This window comes from Pyrus communis, chromosome 13, assembly GCF_041283825.1.
Source record: "Pyrus communis isolate YQ-2024b chromosome 13, ASM4128382v1, whole genome shotgun sequence".
In the NCBI taxonomy this organism is placed as follows: Eukaryota; Viridiplantae; Streptophyta; class Magnoliopsida; order Rosales; family Rosaceae; genus Pyrus; species Pyrus communis.
This window is the reverse complement of record NC_142577.1, coordinates 20,686,067-20,694,522: the sequence shown is the minus strand read 5'-3', so window position 1 is coordinate 20,694,522 and position 8,456 is coordinate 20,686,067. Positions and strand designations below refer to the sequence as shown.

Genomic DNA, 8,456 nt, shown 5'->3' with positions numbered 1-8,456 from the left:
CTCGTTTCACGCTTAATCTATTGGTTCCAGGAGTGCTACCAACCTATGCAGGACTCTTTTAAAGCACTGCAATATAAGGCAGAGCAGGTCAGCATCAAGTAGCAAAAACAAAAGCAAAAAAAACAAAAAAAAAAACAACAGGAAAAACCTTATTTGAGGCCTCCATGGCAGTGTCTGTTCAATCTTGCTTCCCGTTACAAATTCCCACAGGGCCACAGCTAGTACAAGTGCATTCAATCCAACTGTAGCCTTTAGAGCGAATGAGTATTCTGCTAGTGACACATTTCCTTCCTCAAATGTCTTTCAAACCAGGCAAATGATCAAACGAAGTAAAAGGAGCCATATCCTGATACGGACAGGTAAAATGATGAATCTATAAGCATCACATACTGGTGTTTACTTCCCTTTTTTCATTACAAAATTACAATTCCCTCTCATATGGTTCTTTTATAAAATACAGATAAGGACGTTTGCTATGATTCACATAAAATAAACACTACAGGCAATTGTGAAGTTATCAGTTATATTTTCGGTTTTGTCCAGATTTATATTGCTATTTCCATCCTTGAATACACAAATACAACAACACCGCAAAGTGAATTACAGCACAAATTTTTCAGTAAGATTTAATTACCTCAAAAACATATGAGGAAGCATCCTCTTGCCTTCATCCTGTAAACATTCTTTGTACAATTTTACCATAGTAGATTTCTTCACTCGAACGAGGTTGTTCCCAGGCCAAAGATACATGAACCAAAAAGAAAACTAGCTTCTTCTATATCACTCCACTTGCCACCCCATGGAACCAGGAAACAGATAAAAGTACCCTCTTCCACTATGCTTTTGATGTATTCCAATCACCATTCTTGTTTCAAAGCATATTTTGCGACTTATCTTATCGCGTGATCCGATTTAATATCCATTGGGTCGGCATTGGGTTTTTGCATAATGCTGGCTCTTTATAAGCCAGAAATACAGTGGTTAGAAGAGGAATCACAATCTGGTACTCATCTCCAACTCTAGGAAGTACCTCAGGATCACAAAGGACACCTCCAATGATCGCACATTAGAAGCTTGTGGGACAAAAAAAACTAACGGTTACCAGATTTATCCGCAGTGCGATCCTCATGTGCGTGTGGTTCCTATAACATTTATTTACAAGGCTCAATTTTTTGCTTTCTTCCTTGTAAATCTACACTTTTTTGTGATACATTGATTTACAGCACTCCTTTTTTCGCTGCCTGTTCCATGTGACCAATCTACAGGGTTTCTGTTGCAAATGTAGCGAAGTGCTGACTTGTGTCGTGCCAAATTAGCAAATACCAATTGAAGAAAACATGCAACTGACAACAATCAATCCAGGTGGAATTTCTATTAAATAAACCGAAAAGTGGCAGTAAACAAATTTACATGAAGATTAGATGCAAAATAAGAAAAATTATAGCATTGTATGGAACAGTACCGGCATTCCATCATTCTAGAACACATTCTCAAATTGATAGCTGACATATTTGTGATCCCTGATTTCTAGCTATAATTGATTATGGCATGATTTTTCTATGTAATTAATTGAAGTAGTATCTTCAGAAGAAAGTTGAAGTTCTTCCATAAAACTAATTGACAAGATAGGAAATAGTCTAACTTCTTATAAACCCATGCAAAGTCCACATTTCCATCAATGTGAGATTCATTCTCAACATGCCCCCTCACATGTGACAAATTTTCAAGCCTAACATGTGCTCAAATATTATAACGCTAGCGTGTCATGTTACAACTTACACGTCACACATATACGTAGCACACTTGTGGAGAGAATCTATAGTTCAGGGGCAAAGCTAGAAAGACAGTTTATCTAGATCACAATTAAGTAGTGCCGGATGTAAAACTTTACTTTTGTTGCTTACTAACAATAGCGCGAGTGTCGTCAAAATTTTTTTTCAGTTTTTTCAGTGAGGCATTTCGTCATGCACTTGACTGACCCATACCATTGTGTGGTTAGAGTAAATCCCTGCTCTTTAGTGCTCTTTTAATTGTGAATATTGTTATAGTCAATAAAACAAAGAGTTAAATCAAATATGTATAAGCCCGGGAGCTCCAATTTATCAGACAACTGGGAGGAAGAGGGACATACATTTTATTATTTTAAGAAAAATAACTAACTTTAAACTTTTCTAAAAATCGATGTCATATATCTAAACATGTATAGGTTTTTCCCTTGTTCTTCTTCGTGAGTTGTCATAATCAACTTTGATATTTGCCTCATGTGCGGTCTTAGACGAGAATCAAGTGATATAATTGCACTGGAGAGATGTCGATGTTGTTTAGCGTTTTTTGAACTTGTCTATTTCACAGAGAAAAAAAAACTGAAGAAGGTATATTTTGAGATAGTTTTGTCAAATTGTTTAAAACTATTTTTTTTTTATAGACCAAAAAATTGAGAGGCGGCACGTGCCCTACTAGCCCTTTATCAGATTCGACATGAGTAAATTGTCTAATCACATAACATGTGTGACTCTTAAATATGGACAATTATAGGATAGATATATTAACACCCAAACAACAGGTGAGACGTCGGGTTAGCAATATTTATCGGCACAATCATCAGATCATTCATCTCCACCTTAAAACGAGGCAAGTAAAAATGTCAACATAAGATTAGTCGGTCGACAAAAACAGACAAATGTAATGTGAAATTAAAATAGCTATTGGCAATTGCTACATAAGCAGTTGATTAATTTTATAGGCAAATATAGATGCAACTTCCTATTAAGATATCCTACCACATAAGAAGATATGTATGCTGTCTCATTGAGTGATGTAATAAACTTAATTAACTTGATTTCAGTACACAGTAATACACAAAAACCCCTTTAAAATAATACTCTATAGAGATAACCTCTTTAAAGTTATAAAAAGTTTCGGTCCAAACTTGGGACCAGTTAAGTATATGATATTGTAATAAGTTATAATTTTTCTTAATCTCATCTTACAGAAACATACCTTCACATAGTGATAATTGTCAATTAGTACAAAAATATGTTATATCACAAATAAAAGTTTAAGATAAACTAAAATGTTTCTATAAAGTTGTTTGAAACAATACTTTAATTTTTAGAATTGATGTCACATCTTTGAATTTACGAATACATGTCATCAAGGTTGATACATTGACATTGACACGTATTGTCAACACTTTTCAAAAGGTGAAGAGCGACATGGTTGAATCCACGCGATGACATTATGCTTTGACATGATATTTATTTAATCTGTCTTTACATTCCAAACACTTTTAATTAATATTTCGAACAAATGCTTCTGATGAGCTGATTGGTTTAATCAGTACGTATCACTCTACACTTCAAATTGTAATGGATGAGGAGGCTGCAGCTAAAAGCAATCAAATATCATCAGATTCCATTAACAATTTGCTGCTGCATGTGTTAATTTAATTAATCGTACGGAATATTTTAAATAAATCAGGAACTAATAGCCTTCGAGCACGTCAAACAGTCAAAGTCGTTGACGTGGTCCATTAATTTGCGGAACATCAAACTGGTGTTTTATATATTAATTCTGCTCCAATAGATTGAGCTCGATCGAATCCGAGGGTGGCAAAACAGTAGTAATGCCGACCAAGTCGATCGGCATCACAACACAGACATGGCCTACAACAAGGTATAAGTCACAACATGTTATTAAGGTGGAAGTTTCTCCCACCAACAATTTGGCAAATTATACATGCATGTCTATTTGCTCATGATATTTAATATATCAAATGAAAATTAAGATGGCGTTGGGTGCGGGTGCAATATTCAGATACATTTTTTTTTTCATTTTATATATGGTAAAAAAATCATTAAATTGAGTGTTAGATAAGAATTTTAATTCATTTTGATTTTAGTCTCGTTTAGAGGAAGGGGATTTGAACTTCTTTTTCTCTCGATCGACAATCATGAGAAATTTGAGTTCATGTAAAGTTTTAATGAAGTAAAGACTTGGTGCTTCTAGACAATAATTAGATGGTTATTTTGGTCCATTTCAGGTATTAATATGAGGCTAGCTGGTTACAAGAATGTTGATTACTTATAATAATATTAATAATATTAATTATATATATTTTTTAGTACATCTATATTTTTACACTAAGGGGAATGAAAGTTCAGCTAAGCCACACAATGAGAAGTCTAATTTGGTATCGAATTCACCATCTACAAGATTTGAACCTAGCACATAGTGCACCTAGCTAATCTTTTCTTTGTTAGTAGATGTCTTAAGTTCAAAACTCATTTACGATAATTGTTGAATAAAAGAAAATCAGTCGAGTTCAAAACTTATCATATATAACAATATAATTAGCCATATAGGGTGCGTATTAATTAGCTAGTACGTACAAGTATTTGCTATCGAGTGCGTATTAATACATACATACATACATACATACATACATATATATATATATATATATAAACACCCGTGCCTCCATTTGTATATAAATAGAAATGATGGGAGTGTTGACTCCCCACAAGTACTGGCTCGTATCCAGAAATGGTCGACAATAATAATCCTGGAGCAAGCGGAGCTGCAAAGGATGATGATATTGATGGAGGCATCAAGGAGCAAGACCAGCTGCTGCCAATAGCCAACGTCGGGCGGATCATGAAGCAAATATTGCCACCCAACGCCAAGATCTCAAAGGAGGCCAAGGAAACCATGCAAGAATGCGCGTCGGAGTTCATCAGCTTTGTCACCGGCGAGGCCTCGGAGAAGTGCCGCAAGGAGAGGCGGAAGACCGTGAATGGTGACGATGTCTGCTGGGCGCTCGGAGCGCTGGGTTTTGATGACTACACTGGTCCGTTGCGAAGGTACTTACACAGGTATAGAGAGCAAGAAAGGGATAGAATATCATCGGAGGCTAACAACAATATTAATGAAGATCATCAAGGGATATCGATCAACAATATTCCTCATACACAAGGATCTAATTATTTCAAAGGATCTAGTACTTCTGGTTGTAATTAAGTTCGATCAGTATGTGTGCGGGCCTGCGCTTGTTGGCTAAGTGAATTGATCATATATTGTATCTACTTTCTTTTTAAATATAAGGGAAAATTATTTAGTGTCATTGAGGAGGTAATTATATGCATCTCCCACCTAATTAAGGGATTATTATTTGAGTTTTTTCATCATGTGGTTTGGAGGTTCTGCTGGTTCTAGTGGAATTTATTTCATGTGAAAGAACACATGCAACTGCAGACAAATTTAACCGAACCCTCTCATAAGATTAGTAAACTAAAGTAGTTGAATAAATTTGTCTTCTGAATTTTAATCCATGATTAATTATGGTAACACTGGTATAAGGTCGCTGTCAGTGTCTCTGTGATATGATAATTAGACCTATATGATATACTGAATATGCAGATTTTTTTTTTTTTTTTTGGTCACAGCTGAATATGCAGATGTTGACTAGATAAAGATAATAGCTAGGCTAAAGTTGTCTGTTTAATTAATTAAGGTTTAAAGATTGTTTAACCCAAAATTTGTTTGTTGCCTGTGGTTGGGGAATCAGGGACCACCATTAATTTAGTGGCTAAGAGTTAATTTTACATATTAAAAAAGTCAAAACCAATTTAGAGTTCATGTTTAATTACGTGGTTTCATTGTATCTTTGTAAACTACGTACACATATAAGTACAAATTAAGGAAGAGCTACAGAAAGAATTGGGGTTTCTAGGGCATTTTTACATTTAATTATTTCCTTTTGATGAATATACATGGTTGATATGTAACTTCTATTGAGTTTCTGAAATTAGGGTTTCTAGGCCATAACTCCGATATATGACTGTTCATCAAGTGCGAACGTTTGTTCTTGATTCAGCAGACGTATACCGTACATATTCTTCGAGGCGTTTAAATCTCTTTGAGGTTTTATTTGTTCGACTACTGTGCGTATACGGTTTACAACTACTTGCTCTTTAGTTTCTTTTTCCTTCTGAACAGCAGGAAGTACAACAGAATTATTTAGGGATGATGGATCTTAACATATATATACAATCATCGGGCCTGTATCTTGCAATAGAATTAGAGAATCGTGAAAATCAAATGCAAATTACAATGATGCTCAAGTTCAACCAAATACTTTACAAAAATTTGCTATCTCCAAAAAGTATATACATGTCACATCAAATGATATGACTGGTTTAAACTGTAATCTCGTTGACATTTTAATACTGAAATGTGTAGCAGCAAACAACTATAAGTTTTGCCACGTGTAGCAATCCTGTTGGTTGCTCTTTGAGCGCATGCAAATTAGACGATACTTACGCACATATATACTGGTGTGACAGGCGAGTCCACCAAATAAATTGCAACTTTGGAGAAATTTTTCGTTCTGACCAGAATACGGATGATACATCATGTATTTTTATATAAATAGTAGTAAATTATATTTTTTTAAGTTATTAAATTTTTAACACATATATCCCACCGTTTGTATAATGACATAGTGTACCACCATGTGTATCGGTCATACTAAAAAATCTCTCGCAATCCTGGGCTTAGATGATAATGTAACTACCGATGCTGGCTTCTTATTGGTTTTCTTTTTGACAAGAAACAATAGTATGATATTTCATTAATCAACACAAACAATTACAAGGGTGTCATTGGGTACATAGTTCCAGTAACAAATAAGAAGCCAACACCGATAGTGACCAATAGATTGATCTGGAGTGAATTTGCACAAACAGAAAAATAAGAGTAAACCCCTAGTAGACTACCACAAGCACAAAACACACAATTCCCAAGCACACAAGTGCCACAAGTACAGATTTGTCACAATAAACGATAGACGCAACATAGAAATACAAGCAGCCACAATGGTCATCGCTGAATAGCGAGACCACATAAAGTCATCGTAGTAGAGCGAAACCACATCAAGTCATCGTTGACAAACGAGACTACATAACTTATCGCACAAAGACGAAGACCAATCTAGCCAAAACAATAGCGCCATCACGGTGCACATAAGGCAAGTGAAACACAACTACACTACTCCGAGAAATGATCCACTGGTTAACTCATCATAGTAGGGGACGAGGCACTCAGGCCAAGGCCACCTACAAATTCACTGAACAATGAGGTATCGACTTCCATACATTAAACACCATAAGAGTTAGCCGCGACAGGCAGCGGAGTCGCCAGGTCCGAGATACATAAGCCAAGGCGCCATATTAAGTCGAACTGTACCGAGACGTACAAGCCGAGCTGCCAAATCAAGCCAAGTCGCACAAGCCTACTAGATCTGAGTGCACATGTCAATGCAGCCTCAGAAACCAGGTAAAGAAGGTGACACCACCATGGAAACGAGTTGATGAAGGTAGAGTCAACCTACCTGCAACACAAATCCAACCCCACACCAAGAAAAAAGAGCGCCAAATCAAAGAAAATCTTGAAAGGGCATGGCCCGGATCAGGGTATAAGTCATAAATCTATGGAAAGTTGCTCATAAAATAGTGGGAGAGAAGCACGAAAGGGGAGATAAGGTAGATAGAGGTTAGGAATGAGTGGTCGGCGTGAGGTCAGAGGGAAAGAAACTCGTGTATGGCCAGGAGAGCGAAGGCTGGGATGGGGAAGAGGGGGAAAATGAAGGGAGGAATGGCTAGGAAGAGAAAGGGAGAAGCTGTCACTGGCCCCCAGTTATAGCCAGAGGCCGGTGACTATAAAGGTAGCTAGCTAGGGTCTTGTTAAGAGAAAGAGAGCTTTCGAAGAAATAAGGGATGTAGTGAATGAATATAAAATTATGACCTCGACTTATTGGTTTTCTTTTTATTAGTAGTAGGCATGCAATGTGTTTAACAACCATGGCATGAGCATTGGTGATTTTGTCCTATTTTTCACTTTGGAATTTTACGTAGAAATTGAGTTACATGAACTGTAAGAAATTGCTTGGCCATGAAATTATTTGGAAACTTGAGATGAAAATAATCATAAGTTGCTCAACTTTTCCGTTTTAAGCATGTATTTAATTTAGGGTGGTTCTATCCACACCCTTTTTTTTTTACCTCATACACATTCCCTGTTAATTTTTGTCATTTGATTTTCTTCAATGCATTTGTTTTGACAGTCAAAACTTAAGATTTGTGCGTGGAAAGTAAAAAAAGTTGTGTGGATAACACCATCAATAATTTCTTCGGAGCTAATAACTCCTTCCTTGATAAGGATGACAACAGTTCAATTTTAAGACGGAAATGTCATATTCATCCCCATAATAATGAAAAATAACCATATCTCTAAACGTAAATGAACCATCAGAGATTATCCATAACAATACTCACCGGGTAATGGATTCCCCATTGGTTAGAGGTTATATCCACATTCGTCAATGCAAAAAAATTATTCTTTTAACTAACACATTTTAATTTAATAGATATTAATTCTGTCATTAAATATCTACATCC

General features: G+C 35.9%; 1 pseudogene; it reads left to right on the top strand.

Annotated features, from left to right (window-relative positions):
* Window positions 1-4,518: 4,518 nt before the first annotated feature.
* Window positions 4,519-5,108, top strand: LOC137736180 (nuclear transcription factor Y subunit B-4 pseudogene; annotated as a pseudogene).
* The last annotated feature ends 3,348 nt before the right edge of the window (window positions 5,109-8,456 follow it).